Genomic DNA, 16,281 nt, shown 5'->3' with positions numbered 1-16,281 from the left:
CGTACGGGGAAACGTCCCCCATCCTTCCACACCCTAAGGTGCTCTTGTTGTCATGCCTGGCTGAGATGGAAACAGTGGCTCTGAGTTGAGAAATCTGCCTAAGATCCAGAGGCAGGGAGGGGAGAAGGTGGGTGCCCATGGCTGAGGGCACATGGCTACCGTGGTGTCCAAGCCTTGGTCAAAGGAGGAGATGAGGGCTCTGTGGACTTCTGTCTTCCCACTGGAAGGGCGGGGCACACTGGCTCCTGGTGGATGAGTCATAACAGTTTTGGTGGGAAACGATAGAAACTTGGCTCATGAGAAGCAGAGGTCAATGCAGAAACCGACTAGCTGGGTCATCAGAAATGTCGGGGCAGCTTCAGGAATGGCTTGATCCAGGGGCTGAAGTCATCATTTATGCCCTGTCCGTTCCTGTATTCTCTGAGCAGGGGGACACCAGGGGACTGGATACAGGTCAGTGCAGGGGACATGAGGGGCTTGGACGCCAGGTCAGTGCAGGGGACACGAGGGGCCTGGACGCCAAGTCAGGGCAGGGGACATGAGGGGCCTGGACGCCAGGTCACTTCAGGGGACACGAGGGGCCTGGACGCCAGGTCAGGGCAGGGGACACAAGGGGCCTGGACGCCAGGTCAGGGCAGGGGACACGAGGGGCCTGGACAGGAGCTCAGTGCAGGGCACACAGGGGCCTGGATGCCAGGTCAGGGCAGGGGACACGAGGGGCCTGGACATCAGGTCACCTCAGGGGACACAAGGGGCCTGGACGCCAGGTCACCTCAGGGGACACGAAGGGCCTGGACATCAGGTCACCTCAGGGGACACGAGGGGCCTGGATGCCAGGTCACCTCAGGGGACACTAAGGGCCTGGACAGCAGGTCCCATTCAGCAGGAGACACGAGGTGATGGCTGAGTAGCTTGTCCAGAGCCCCAGCCCCGGGGCCGGTCCCCATCCCCAGCGTCCCTCCATCTGTTGCTCCCCGTGCGTTCCTCTGCCCTCTGCCTGTGAGATCACAGAGAGCATCCAGCATCCCTCGACCTCTCACCGGCTCCCTCCCTGCCTTCCGTCATTACCAGGAACACCCTCGTGTCAGGCTCTGAACTCAGCACAGAGCTGACCATGTCCCACACCAGGCCCTTCACCCCTCTGCACCTCAGGGTCCCCAGAGAGCCCCGTGGACAGAGGTGCGTGGCTGGCTGCAGTCCACAGGGAGGCAAGGAGTCGGACACGACTGAAGTGACTTAGCACGCACACCCATAGGACGATGCCCCCTAAACACCAGACGATGTGGCCCGAGGGCTCCAGGAACCGGGGCCCGACCCTTCATGCTCTTCCCTCTGGGACGCAGGGTCAGGAAGGAGTCGTCTGTGACCTTCGCAAAGAAGGGAATGAGAACCGTAGCCACCGGCCAGCTCTCCTGGTCCACGGAGGCATCTGGGAACATGCTTCGTGTGAACAGTGAGGATGCCCAGGCCATCTCTTCCTTCTGTTCAAGTCCTGGCGGGCATTCAAGGAGCCTCGGGGACCGCAGACCCAGACACGTGGGTGGGCGGTCAGCTCGAGACACCCGGCACTGACCGAAGGGGTGCGGACGATGGAATCAAGGGAGGGACGGTCTCCAAATGAGGGGTGAACAGGGAGCCAGGGAGTTCGCGGGGCAGCAGGTCAGTGAGATACAGCAAAGCACCCCAGACCCAGCCTTACGTTTCCCCTGGTGTTCACGAGGCTTTTTTTCAAAACGAAGCCAGCATTTGCATCATATGCAGTTAACCCTTCAAAGTAAGCAATACATGTGTGTGTGTAAGTCGCTCAGTCGTGTCTGATTCTTGGACCCCGTGGACTGCAGCTCCGCCAGGCTCCTCGGTCCATGGGATTCTCCCGGCAAGAACACTGGACTGGGTTGCCATTTCCTTCTCCAATGCATGAGAGTGCAAAGTGAAAGTGAAGTCACTCAGTCGTGTCCGACTCTTAGCGACCCCGTGGACTGCAGCCTACCAGGCTCCTCCATCCATGGGATTTTCCAGGCAAGAGTACTGGAGTGGGGTGCCATTGCCTTCTCCGACGCTGTAGCCTGGAAGCCCCCAGAAGCTGGAAGAGGCGGGAAGGACCCTCCCCTGGAGCCTCTGGATGGAGCTCAGCCCTGGGACCCCTTGAGCTCAGAAGTCTGGTCCCTAGGACTCGGGGAGGATGGATGTCTGTGGTTTTAACCCCCCAGTGTTGGGTTCTGGCAGCCCCAGGAGACTGACCAATACTGGCAAGTTTCCACTCTCTCTGTGGGCACTGGGAAGCCACAGTCACCAGTTGGCACTTTCTACTATAAACCAGAGCCCAGCCTTCCACACCTCTTTATTGGTTCGTCTCTGCTTCCTTTCTGGCCCCGAAGAAAAGCCCAGGCATGTGGGCAGCCCCTCCTCCCACCCATTGTGGAACCGTCACTCACTTGCTCAGTCGTGTCTGACTCTTTGCGACCCCATGGGCTGCAGCACGCCAGGCCTCCCTGTCCATCACCATCTCCCAGAGGTTGTTCAAACTCATGTCCATCGAGGCGGTGATGTCATCCAACCATCTCATCCTCTGTCGTCCCCTTCTCCTCCTGTCCCCAATCTTTCCCAGCATCGTGGTCTTTTCCAATGAGTCAGTTCTTCAAATCAGGCATCCAAAGTATTGGAGTTTCAGCTTCACCATCAGTCCTTCCAGTGAATATTTAGGGCTGATCTCCTTTAGGATGGACTGGTTGGATCTCCTTGCAGTCCAAGGCACTCTCAAGAGTCTTCTCCAACACCACAGTTCAAAAGCATCCATTCTTCGGCGCTCAACCTTCCTTACGGTCCAACCAACTCTCACATCCGTACATGAAAAACCATAGCTTTGAGTAGACAGACCTTTGTCAGCAAAGTGATGTCTCTGCTTTTTAATAGACTGTCTAGGTTTATCGTAGCTTTGTTTCCCAGGAGAATTAGCCGTTTTCTGACCTCATATTGCAGCCCTCTGGCCCTGCAGCTCCCTCTGAGGTTGGTGGCAAACGAGACTTCCTATGGAAGTCCACTGACATCTCCTCTTCCTCATTAAACAGCTTCCAAACTCTGCCCATTTCGCATTTACTCATTTCCAGACCTGACTCTTACCGACTGGGGGGCGGGTGGTCAGTGTCTGACCGTGTATCTCCAAACATCTGTATTCGTTTCGCTCGTAACCCAGATACAGGCTGATGGTCAGACCATCAGCTAACTCTCAGCGAAGCGCCGTGTCTTTCCCAGGCTCCAGATGAAAACCAGAATTAAGTTGGCAAGCCATGAAATGTCCTTCTGCGCTCCCCTCCCCCCAGGTCATCTGGACCCTCTCCAGGGGACGGGCTCTTTGGAGACCCTTCCTCCGGGCCAGGTCAGATTCACCAGGTTTTCCCCATAGGTTGTGGTGTGTGGTCTGCCCAGCCTGGGAGACCCTCGTCTCTGACCTTCTCCAGCTGAGCTTGCAGGGGTCTGGGGGGATCCAGGCAGGAGACGTGTCTGTGGAGTTTTATGTCTAATACAGACTAGTGCCCAAGAGGGCTCACTGTGGCACCTTCGCTTAAAATATCTTTTTCTGGGGGAACGCCAAGCACCTCCTGAAGAAATCGCCAAGACGCGCAACTGGGTCTGTGTTCAGTGGCATGCGAGCGAGCTTTTCCATGTTGCCAGGGCTTCCCTGGTGGCTCAGGTGGTAAAGAATCTGCCTGCAAGGCAGAAGACACAGGTTCTATCCGTGGGTCAGGAAGATCCCCTGGAGGAGGGCATGGCAAGCCACTCCAGTATTCCTGCTGGGGGAAATCCCGTAGACAGAGGTGCCCATAGGGTCGCAAAGAGTAGGACGCAAATGAAGCGACATAGCACGCATACACTGGGGAATCAAGGGTGGGCAGAACTATCTATATATCGCTGCCTCTATCTCTTCGTCTCTCTGACTTTCTCTGTCTACTGATCTGCTAAGCAAATCTCTCCCACTTCTTCACACAGCTGGCGTTCTGGTTCACCCACGAAGCAAGCCCTTGTGACTCTCACAATAGGTGCAACCTGCAAAGTCCTATTTCCCGGCAGGTCCGCCGCCCAACCCCCCTAGCCCAGGCCAGCTCTCTCTCTCTTTTTTTTTCTTTACACAGTGGCGCTTCACGTTAATTAATGCTTAATTAATGCATCAACTTTGAGTGGCTTCCTGCCTTAGAGACAGAGGCTAAATTTGCAGGTGTGATTCAGACCCGACGGCTGAGGAGTGCAGCTTGCCAATGGAAAAAAAAAAATTAAAGAACAAAACATTGTCATGCAAAAGAATAGCAGAGGTTTTTTTTTTTTTTTTTTTCTTCCCCCTTTGGGTAGAAAGTGGACTCTGGCTCGTTTGGCGAAGTCTGGAGAGCAGAGAGAAACACACGGGAGTCTGAGAACCCTAGGCTGGGTCGTGGAGAAGACAGATGGAAATCACACACGTGTGGGCATGCAAATGATCTGTGATTCTCTGCGCCCCGATTGTGCAACTGTGGGACATGTAAACGGGGGACAGAGATAAGAGCCCTGCGCGTGCCTGTGTGCTCAGCCGTCCCGCGATCCGAGAGCTCCACTCAGAGCACAGAGGGACGGCCGCCCGGTGCAGTCTCCATCAGCCACCCCGTCTCCACCGCTCCGCCTGCAGAGCAGAGTCCCTGAGGGGACGCCACACCAGAGGTAACGTCCCGGGGTGACAGAGACAGGGGAGGGACCCTGGAGAACGTGGACTCTGGAGGTCATCAGGTCCCACTTAGAGTGTGGTTCTGGCCTCAGAGTGGCCGGAGGGCCGTGGAAGATATCTTGCAAGCGCCCACGCCCGGCGTGGAGTAGAGTTCCCGTTTCCTCGCCGGCGGGCGGTGGATGTCGGTGTTTTCAGAGCTCAGTCATTCTGATACCCATCAGGTGGCAGCTTGTCCTCAGTGGGGTGTTACTTTACAATTCCCTGACGGGCTTACGACCTGTAGCTTCTTTTCCTGCGCCTCTTTGCTGTCTGGACAACTTCTTGGATGAAGCTCTTGGGTCTTTGGCCACCCCTTTTTCACTTGGGTTGTTTATTTTCCTACTGATATTTTAAGAGCTCTTTACATATTGTGGATTCTGGTCTTTTTTTTTTTTTCTCCCCCAGATACGTCTTTTGCAACTATTTCCCCCCAGTCTATGGCTTGTCTTATTTTATGGCCAGAGTTGTTGGCAGGGCACATATTTTTAATTTTGACAAAGTCCAGCTTATCTGTGATTTCTTTCATGGATTGTGCTTCTGGGGCTGTGTCTAAGATGTTAGAGAAATCCTAGTGACGGTTTCGGCCAAGCCAAGAAAAAAGGCATCACCACACACAGGGTAATCTGGGTTTTTCTTCAGCATTATTGTGTAGAAGTCTTACTGTTTTCTGTTCACATCTGGACTGTGATCCGTTTTGAGTTCATTACTACGAAGGGAGTGAGGTCTGTGTCTAGATTCTTTTTCTTTCCTGCATATGGATGAGTTGCTCCAATATCGTTTTTTAAAGGGACTGTCTTCGCTCCTTTTTGTCAAAGATCTTTGCTCGTTTTTGCCTTTTTTTTTTCTTTGCTCCATTATAATGCTTTTTGGTCACAGATCAGTTAAGCTCATGGAGAGTGTCTGCCTCTGTAGGCCCTGTTCTGTTGCATTGATCCATTTCTCTATCGTATCACCAATGCCGCACTGTCTTAAAAAAACATTTTTACCAAAAATATTCCTAAAAGGTCATGATTCTTTTTTTTTTCCACTTCACTATGGTTGGTGTAAAATAGTGTTTAAGTTACAGCTGTACAATCTAGTGATTCACAGTTTTTAAAGACAATACTCCCTTGACAGCTATCGTAAAATATTGGCTGTATTAACTGTGCTGTACAATATGTGTTTGTAGCTTTTTTTTTTGTATTTTCCCCAACACTTGTAAAATTATTTCTTCAGTTCAGTCGCTCAGTCGTGTCCCACTCTTTGCGACCCCGTGGACTGCAGCACGCCAGGCCTGCCTGTCCATCACCAGCTCCCAGACTTTGCTCAAACTCATGTCCATTGAGTCCGTAATGCCATCCAACCATCTCATCCTCTGTTGCCCCCTTCTCCTCCGGCCTTCAATCTTTCCCAGCATCAGGGTTTTTCCCAGTGAGTCAGTTCTTCGCATCAGGTGGCCAAAGGATTGGTGTTTTTCAGCTTCAGCGTCAGTCCTTCCAATGAATATTCGGGACCGATTTCTCACTGGAGCCTAGTGGCTTTACAATATGGTGTTAGTTTCTCTGCTTAACGGCAAACTGAATCAGCTATGAAAGTGTTAGCTGCTCGGTCGTGTCTGACTCTCTGCGACCCCATGGACTGTAGCCCTCCAGGCTCCTCTGTCCATGGGATTCTCCAGGCAGGAACACTGGGGTGGGTTGCCATCCCCTCCTCACGGTTTCTCATTAGTTAATCTATTTTATGCATAATATCCTTGTAGCTTATTTTATAGATGAGAGCTTGTGCCTCGTATTCCCCTCCCTCTGAATTTCCCTACCTCGCTTCCCTCCCACCCCACCATCTTGATGACTGTAATTACTACTGTAATTACTACAGCTTATTACTGTAATAAGTCTTGAAGTCAGGTGGTGTCAATGAGCCCATTTTCTCCTTCTCCTTAAGTTGTGTGTTGGCTATTCTGGACTTTTTGCCTCTCGCTAAGGGCTTCCCTGGTGGTTCAGATGGTAAAGAATCTGCCTGCAATGCAGGAGACCGAGGTTCAGTCCCTGGGTCCGGAAGATCCCCTGGAGAGGGGAACGGCAACCCACTCCAGTCTTCTTGCCTGGAGAATCCCATGGACAGAGGAGCCCAGTGGGCTGCTGTCCACGGGGTCGCAAAGAGTCGGACACCACTGAAGGGACTTAGCACATGCACATAGAGTCTAAAATCACTTGGTCAGTATCCGCGTCTCATAAAAGGTGTTAGAATTGCAGGGATGTCTCCAGTGCCCCCACATAGGCCCCTTCAGGCAAGGCTGACAGCCCCATCTGGGAAGACAGCAGAGTTCAGATGGGAGAGCGAACTTGCGGATGTCTCAGATACCCCTGCTTCCCGAGAGTTTGACATTTTCCTTCCAGCGTGTTCTCTCAGATCCCATCTTGCAATTGCTCAGCGGACACGGAGCCTCTGTCAAGGGCAGGCGTGGTGACTGTCCCTGTGGGTGATGGCACAGTTACAGCATGGCCTGGGCAACACAAAACTAGCAAAATGTCGGACTCCCCCGCAGTCCCAGTGTGTGAGACCATGTGCTTCCATGGCAGGGCGAGCAGGTTCCATCCCTGGTTGGGGAACTGACATCCCACCTTCCTCATGGAGCAGCTGTTTTATTTCTTTTCCAAATAAGAAAAATTGTAAAAGTAGAAGGAACTTAAAAAAAAAAAAAAAGGAGGAAAAACTTTAGATACTGGTTAGAGAAGATACTCCTGAGCTAGGTATGAAATATACATGACATAGTGGCAAGATTTTGTAACCTAAAGATAATGATAAAGATAAAAAGGGGATGAGATGATTGGATGGCATCACCGACTCGATGGACATGAGTCTGAGCAAACTCCAGGAGTTGGTGATGGACAGGGAGGCCTGGCGTGCTGCAGTCTATGGGGTCGTAGAGAGTCAGACATGACTGAACGACTGAACTGAACTGAACTGAAAGATAGAAAATACTGAGACTTCCCTGGTGGTTCAGAGGTTAAGACTTTGCCTCCCAGTGCAGGGGGAGTAGGTTCAATTCCTGGTCAGGGAGCTAAATTCCCACATGCCTTTTGGCCAAAAAGCCAAGACATAAAACAGAGGGAGTATTGGAGCAAATTCCATAAAGCAAACCACTTTAAAAAAAATGCTCCACTTGACAAAATGATCCATATGAAACACATCTTTAAAGATGCAAAATTCGAGTGCATCTATCAGACGCCACCAACAGAAGTAAAAGTTGCTCATTGTGTACAGAGAACTGCTGGCAGCACACAGGCCAGAAAAAGTGATGTGATTCAGGGTCCTCAGCACAGCACACAGAGAGCAAAGCAGAGTTCCGGTGTGGCCAGTTCAAGACCCGAACAGGACTGTGTGGTTTGCAAATACGCACGACTGTATGTAAAGGAGATACCTAATGTCACTCTACTGTATAACACAGAGAACTCTACCCAATACTCGGTAACGGCCTAAGCGAAAAAAAGAATCTGAAAAAGACGGGAGGTACGTGTCCATGTGTAGCTGATTCACTTTGCTGTGTACCTGAGGGCTAGTCCGACATTGTACATCAACTATATACTCTTATAAAACTGGTTAAAAAGCAGCTGCAAATTTCTGAGGTTGTGATCATATTTGTAATCAAGGCAAATACATATATTAATTATAAATATGCATGTGCGGTACTATAGTCTTTTCTTTCCTTTCTAGCGACTGAAGTTCTTCCGTGAATACGAACATAAACCATTCAGAATAGGAAAAATACTAAAACTTGTGAGGACGGAGAGGCATCAGTCGGGAGATTGGGACAGACAAATACAGAGCACTATATAGACAGACAGTCAAGAAAGACCTGCTGTACAGCACAGGGAACTCTACTCAATATTCTGTAATAACGTATATGCTGAAAGAACCTTAAAAAGAATCTTAATAACCTATATGGGAAAAGAATCTTAAAATCTTAAAAAAAAAATCTTTTAAGAATCTTAAAAATCTTACATATATATATATGTAAAACTGATTCACTTCACAACAGAAATGAGCTCAACATTGTAAATCAACTATGTTTCAGAAAAAAAAATTTTATAAAAAAAATTTTTTAACAACAACAAAAAATGGGAGATTGGGATTGACAAATATGCACCATCGAAATTATGCATAAAATAGATGAGCAATGAGAACCTACTGTACAGCACAGGGAACTCCACCCAGGCCTCTGTGGCACCTTGCTCATCGGCCAGACCCCAATATAAAATAAAAAGTTTAAAGTTTGAAAAAAAAAAAAAAGAATCAGTAGCCTAAAAACTAAAGCACACATATTATTCTGTGAATGCAAAAGCCTTATACTTAACTCGTTGACAATTGTGCAGAGTTTTGATCTGTTTTTTTATATTGTTACATACCCAAGTAAGTTGGAGAGCAAAAAGAATCATACTCTGTGTTGACCTAAACGGGAAGGAAATCCAAAAAAAAGAGGGGATATATGTATACGTATAGCTGATGCACTTTGCTGTACAGCAGAAACTAACCTAACATTCTGAAGCAACCCAGGGGCTGTGCTTAGTCACTCAGTCGTGTCCGACTCTTTACAACCCCATGGACTGTAGCCCGCCAGGCTCCTCTGTCCATGGGATTCTCCAGGCAAGAAGACTGGAGTGTGTCGCCATTTCCTTCTCCAGGGGATCTTCCCAACCCAGGTCTCCTGCGTTGCAGGCAGATTCTTTACCATCTGAGCCACCAGGGAAGCCCAAGAATACTGCAGTGGGTAGCCTATCCCTTCTCCAGGGGGTTTTCCTGACCCAGGGATTGAACCCAGGTTTTCGGCATTGCAGGTGGATTCTTTACCAGCTGAGCCACCAGGAAAGTCAAGTACTGCAATAGAAAGCAACTAGATTGCAATAAAAAATAATTTTTAAAAAAAGGCAGTGTAATTTGGTGAAAGAGAGACGCACGGATCAATGGAAACACAATAGCGATCCCAGAAATATATCCGCACGAATATGATCCACTCGATTGTGTGGAAACAGCTGCTACCATCACGCTGATAAGACGGAGTTGAGTGACCCAACGGTGGGTCTGGCTTGGTTTGGCAAAGCCATGTCACGGAGGAAGTGCCAGTGGAGAACTCGAGAAAGACAGTCAACCCCAGAAAATAGAAGCAGAGACTGTCGACCTCTGCGGCCCTCGTGTGAGGTGTGACTTGAACCTTGGGTGACATGGCAAATCTCACCCCTCAGATGGAAACGATGACGCAGGCTGCTGGCGGACTGTGGTTGTTGACAGCGTGACGAATGAGTGCCCCCTTCCCCCATCCCACCCTTGTTTTCTTTTCTGCAACTTCAGGTTGGCGCCGTGTGTGGGAAGGATCTGGGGTGATGCTGGCTCTATTTTTTTTGGCGGGAAAATGTAGAGAATTGCTATCATTCCATCCTTCAAGAGTCTGGTAGAAATCACCAGTAAGTCCTTCTGCACATGGTGCTTTTTTTTGGGGGGGGGACGTTAATGATTATTGATTCTATTCTTTAATAAACACAGACCGATTCTAATGGCCTGTTTACCCTTGGGTGTGTCTCAGCAGGTCGTGTCAAGGATGTGGTCCAATCATCTAGGTAACAAAGTCTGTGGGCATAGAACTCGTCATAGTATCGCTTGATTGTTCTTTCGATGTCTATGGAAAGGGCAACCCACTCCAGTGTTTTTTTTAATTCTAATTAATTTAGTTTTAATGAAAGGATAATTGTTTTACAATATTGTCTTGGTTTCTGCCATATGGCAAGATGAATCAGCCACAGGAATACATACCTTCCTCCCTTCTTGAACCTCCCTCCCCACTCCGCTTTTCTTGCATGGAGAATCCCACAGACAGAGGGGCCTGGCGGGCTCGCTTTTCTTGCCTGGAGAATCCCACGGACAGAGGAGCCTGGTGGGCTACAGTCCACGGGGTCGCAGAGAGGCGGACACGACTGAGCGAGTAAGCAAGCGGTCTGTAGTGGCAGCCTGTCTCTGGTTTCGGATTTTTGTGATGTGTGTCTGTGTCTCTTTTATTGTTTTTATCGGAGGACAGCTTCTTTGCAACGCTGCCTCAGTTTCCAGGGTACGGCCAAGTGAATCGGCCGTACGCATACCTGTGTCCCCTCCTGTGTGGATTTTTCTTTCCGTTTGGCTCACCACACGGCAGTGAGTACCGTTCCCTGTGTTAGACAGTAGCTTCTCATCAGTTATCTACTTTATACAGATCATCAGTGGTATATAAGTGTCAGTTCCATCTCGCAATTCATCCTACCAACCCTTCCCCAGGTGGTGTCCATATATTTATTCTCTGAGTCTCTTTGTTTTTCCTTTGCCTGACTGGCAGTTAATTGACTTTCTCCATCTCTTCCAAGACCCAGCTCTTGATGTCTTTCTCTTTCCTGTCTTGATTTTCTGTTTTCAGTTTCTGCGCTTTCTGCTCTCACTTTTATCACTTCCTGTGTTTTACTCCCTTGGGATTTAAACGGATCCTCCTGTTCTAATTTCTAAGGTGGAAGTCTCCAGGGTTGGTTTTACATCTATTCTCCTTGCTAACTAACGTAACGCATTCAATTTAAAATGAGCGTAGCCTTTGTATCGGAATCCTGTGTGTGTGTTCGTTGCTCCGTAGTAAACATGAGTCTTTGACACCCCGTGGACTGTAGCCCTGCCGGGCTGCTCTGTCCATGGGATTCTGCAGGCAAGAACACTGGAGTGGGTTGCCATGCCCTCCTCCAGGGGATCTTCCCGACCCAGGGATCGAACCCGGCTGTCCTGCACTGCAGGCAGATTCTGCACCATTTGAACCACAATTTGGGCTTTGAAAGACGTTATTGCAGCCATATAGAGAAATGCTTGCACAGATGTGTGTCTACAGAGTACAGAGTTCAGGCAATGCGTCCGAGTGCCCACAGCCTGGGGAGCAAGGGGACATACACCCGCTGGGTATTCAAGTGTGGAAAATGGCAGAGAGACACTGTATGTATGTGATGGAGGCGTTCATCAACGCCCAAAGTGAGAAGGTCATGGCAGGCGATGTGTACGGCATGCACGGTAAAACGTCTGCCTGTGTGGGTGAGTGTCATTCACTAAAACATAGAGTCACGACCGGAAATTAACAAGGGAGGTATTTTATTTGCTGGGCATGTTGAGGACTCTGAGCCTGGTGGGGGACAGCATCTTGGTAGCTCTGAGAAAACTGCTCCAAAGAGGTGGGGAGACAGCGGTCAGGCTGTTTACAAGTTTGCAACAAAGGGAGCAGGCGGTCTGAATAGCAAAGATCAGGTATCAGGGAAGGAATTGGGCATTCTGCGTATGGGAGGATGCAGGCTTGTGGGCTCACTGAATTCATTCATGCCGTCCATATGCACCTCAGCTGTCTTGGCAAATCCTGTTCCTTGTTTACCTTGCTGTTGTTCAGTCGCTCAGTCGTGTCCGATTCTTTGCGACCCCATGGACCGCAGCACACGAGGCCTCCGTGTCCATCACCAGCTCCTGGAGCTTGCACAAACTCATGTCCATCAAGTCGGTGATGCCATCCAACCGTCCCATCCTCTGTTGTTCCCTTCTCCTCCCGCCTTCAATCTTTCCCAGCATCAGGGTCTTTTCCAGTGAGTCAGTTCTTTGCATGAGGTGGCCAAAGGACTGGAGTTTCAGCTTCAGCATCAGTCCTTCCAGTGAACACCCAGGACTGATCTCCTTTAGGATGGACTGGTTGGATCTCCTCGCAGTCCAAGGGACTCTCAAGAGTCTTCTCCAACACCACAGTTCAAAAGCATCAACTCTTTGGTGCTCAGCTTTCTTTATCGTCCAACTCTCACATCCATACACGACCACTGGGAAAACCATAGCTCATGCAGAGGGCAGAACTTGCTGATGGCCGTGACCTTTCTAGTTTACTGGTATGCGAGGAGATACTCTCATTTCACAGTGTAAGTATGTGAAATGTGTGTTTCAGGCACACCTGGAAGGATGCTACAGAGCAGACGCCTCCCACTGACCAGCTACGGGGTGGGCCAGGGCCCTCGAGGGAAAATAAGTTCCAACAGTGTTTCTTTCTAATGTTTATTTGTTTGGCTGAGTCAGGCCTTAGCTGTGACGCTCGGGCTCAGTACTTAGGGCTCGTGGCTGAGTTGCCCGGAGGCACACGCGACCTCAGTTTCCCAACCAGGGGTCGAACCCACGTCTCCTGCACTGTAAGGCGGATTCCTTTATTTATTTGTTTTTCAAACTGTAAAGTTTTTATTATTGGTGTGTAGACAATTAACAATGTTGTGATGGTTTCAGGCGGACAGCAAAGGGACTCAGGCTTACATATACATGTATGCATTCTCCCCAAAACTCCCCTCCATCCAGGCTGCCACATGACATTGAGCAGAGTTCCCTGTGCTGTCCAGCAAGTCCTTGCTGGTTCTCCATGTTAAACACAGCAGTGTGTCCATGTCCATCCCAAACTCCCTGGCTATCCCTTCCCCCATCCTTCTCCCTGGTGACCATAAGTTCATTTTCCAAGTCTGTGAGCCTCTTTCTATTTTGTAAGTAAATTCATTTGTATCATGTCTTTTTGGAGTCCCTGTATAACTGACGTCAAAGACAGTTGCCCTTCTCTGTGTGACTTACTTCACTCAGTAGGAGAATCTCTGGGTCCACCCCATTGGTGCGGATGGCTGTATTCCGTTCCTTTTTGTGGCTGAGTCATACTCCATTGTGTATACACACCGCATCGTCTTTCTCCACTCCTCTGTTGGTGGACATCTTGGTTGCTTCCATGTCCTGGCTGTTGTAAACGGCCCTGCTGGGGTGGCGTGGGTCATTTCAGAGCATGTTTTTCTCTGCATGCCTGCCCAGGGGTGAGATGGCTGGATCACACAGTAGGTCTCCGTTTAGTTTTCTAAGGAACCTCCATTCTGTTCTGCGCAGCGGCGGCAGCCATGTACAGCCAACGGTGTAGGCGGGTTTGCCAGGTGGATTCTTCACCCCTGAACCACCAGGGAAGTCCCTCGGTGTGTGTTCACGTCACGCTGAGGGCAGTTTTCCCATCTTTAACTTGGGTCAGCGTCCACCGAACGACCCGCGAGGCTGTTGCCCATATCCTCACGTCTCTGTCTTTCCTGCAATCTCATCCCTTCACGCCCTACATTTTCTGAAAGATTCCTCCCCCTCTTTCGTTTCGCAGGATGATTGCTCTGGCTTTCTGTACTCCATCGGCTAAACTCTGCCTCTTTTCGCTTGTGTGTCTGTTTCCTGGGGCTGCTGAAAGGAAACCGTCTCCCCCCGACCCAGCTGGGAGCAGAGCTTGAACAATTCAGATTCAGTGCCTGGAGACCTGAAGTCAAGGTGTGTGTGGGAGGGTGGGTTCCTTCTGAAGGCTGTGGCTGGGAATCTTTTCCACGCCTCCATCCCAGCCTCTGGGCTTCCCTGGTGGCTCGGATGGTAACGAACCCGCCTGCCAATGCAGGAGACACAGGTTCGATCCCCGAGTCAAGAAGATCCCCTGGAGAAGGGAAGAGCAGCCCACTCCAGTGTTCTGGCCTGGAGAATCCCATGGACAGAGGAGCCTGGCGGGGCTATGGTCCACGGGGTCGCAAAGGGTCAGACACGACTGAAGCGACTCAAACTTTCACTTGTCACTTCGTCTCAGCTTCTGGTGTTTCCTGGCCCATCCTTGGCGTTCCTTGGCTTATTGAAGCATCTTCTCCACCTCTGCCTCCATTTCTGCCTGGCCGTCTCCCTCCTTCTGCCCAATGCCTCCCTGCATTTTTAATATTTATATCCTTTTTGCTGCATTGCATGTTAGCTGTGGTACTCAGGGTCTCCATTGCAGCTCACATGCTCCAGGCTGCTCAGACTCCAGCTGACGTCTGAAGGCTCAGTCCTGTGGCTCGCAGGTCGAGTTGCCCCAAGGCACGTGAAATCTTAATTCCCCTACCAGGGATCAAACCTGTGTCTCCTACCTCGGAAGGCAGATTCCCAACCCTTGTACCACCAGGGAAATCCCCCTAAACGTCCCCTTTTTATAAGGACACCGGTCATAGCAGACACGTTTCTCCTCTCGCTCCAGTAAGACCTCATGCGTGGTCAGTCGCTTCAGTTGTGTCCGACTGTCTGCAATCCCATGGACTGCAGCCTGCCAGGCTCCTCTGTCCATGGGATTCTCCAGGCAATGACACTGGAGTGGGTTTCCATGCCCTCCTCCAGGAGATCTTACCATCCCAGGGATCGAACCCGCATCTCTTGCATTTGCAGGCAGGTTCTTTACCCACTGAGCCAACTTGGAAGTCCAGACGGACGTCACGTGAACCTAAAAGAATTACATCTGCAAAGACACACCCCCTCTCCCCGCCTTGGAACGAAGGCAACCCTTTTACATACAGCGAGTTAGAGCTTCAGCCTGAACTTGAAAGGGGGAGACACAATTCACCCGTGACAGCCACAGAGTTTCCGGCATCTTTTCTGTGTCACCCCCATGGTCAACCAGAAAACCCATCGCAGCTTCCTCTCCTGGGCAGGTTCACAAACATTGCCCGGGGCCTCGGATCAAGGGCAAGAGGGCAGGATCTCCCACACGAGGCCGACGACTCACCCCTTCCCTGGCAGGCAGTGGCCGGAATGTCTGGGCGTGATGGTCAGATTCCAAAGCGGCCTTGTGTAGCTGCCAGCTCTCCATGATTTGCCACTTGTAAAGTCTTCTGTCCACGCTCGTGACTTAGCCCTGATGCTGGCGGGGACCCGGCTGGACTCAGCTAGAACCCTCCCCTCCGGGATGTACTGAGGTCTGAACAGCTCTTAGAGGTCTTCTCCTTGATGCCTAAAGCGGGGGCCAGCAAAGATGTACCCACATCCTGACCCCCTGGAACCCACGAGTGGGGAGAACAAGGTGGTCTCTGCGGATGTCATGAAGGGAAGGGCCTGAGATGAGGCCCTCCTGGATTCTGAGCTGTGCTGTGCTCAGTCGCTCAGGCGTGTCCGACTCTCTGTGACCCCATGGACTGTAGCCCACCAGGCTCCTCTGTCCATGGGATTCTCCAGGCCAGAATACCAGAGTGGGTTGCCATGCCCTCCTCCAGGGGATCTTCCCGACCCAGGGATAGAACCCAGGTCTCTCCTACTGCAGGCAAACTCTTTACCATCTGAGTCAGCAGGGAAACCCAAGAATAACTGGAGTGGGTTGCCATTCCCTTCCCAGGGGATGTTTCCCACCCAGGAATCGAACCCAGGCCTCCCTCAATGTAGGCAGATTCTTTACCAGCTGAGCCACCAGGGAAGCCCCCTCCTGGATGGGGGTGGCCCTAAACGCAATGACAAGTAAACTTCCACAAAGTTCATCAGTCAGTGACTCTAAGACATTTTTTTAAATCCTGCCAATAGGTGATGGGCACCTACATAAAGATTCTGGATATTATAAAATAATTAGCCTCCAATAAAATTAATTAAAAAAGCAATGCCCAAAAAAAGATTCTCTAAAGATGAGTGCATTAACTATCATGATCAAATTTCAGAAGAAATCCACCTGTTGTTTGCTGAGTTATTTATAGGGCTATAGCTCAGTGGGGTGGTGTAGT

At 50.4% G+C, this 16,281-nt stretch overlaps 1 protein-coding gene across 6 annotated transcripts in view; it reads left to right on the top strand.

The window, feature by feature from the left end:
- The window catches only part of LOC101908107 (P2Y purinoceptor 8), a 45,391-nt gene that overhangs the window by 19,883 nt on the left and 9,227 nt on the right, over nt 1-16,281 (top strand). For 2 of the 6 annotated variants that reach the window (XM_024990302.2, XM_024990304.2), the window contains exon 2: nt 4,345-4,686. The exons of 2 other annotated variants lie outside the window; for them this stretch is intronic. The gene's annotated coding sequence lies outside the window, so the exon portion shown is untranslated. Of the gene's footprint in view, nt 1-4,344; nt 4,687-10,628; nt 14,057-16,281 lie in introns of those variants that run through there. 2 more of the 6 variants (XM_024990306.2, XM_059885277.1) reach the window with 2 other exon arrangements.

The sequence above is a fragment of the Bos taurus genome, chromosome 3, assembly GCF_002263795.3.
Source record: "Bos taurus isolate L1 Dominette 01449 registration number 42190680 breed Hereford chromosome 3, ARS-UCD2.0, whole genome shotgun sequence".
NCBI classification, from domain to species: Eukaryota; Metazoa; Chordata; class Mammalia; order Artiodactyla; family Bovidae; genus Bos; species Bos taurus.
The sequence above is the reverse complement of the archived record's forward strand: the minus strand, read 5'-3'. Positions and strand labels throughout refer to the sequence as shown.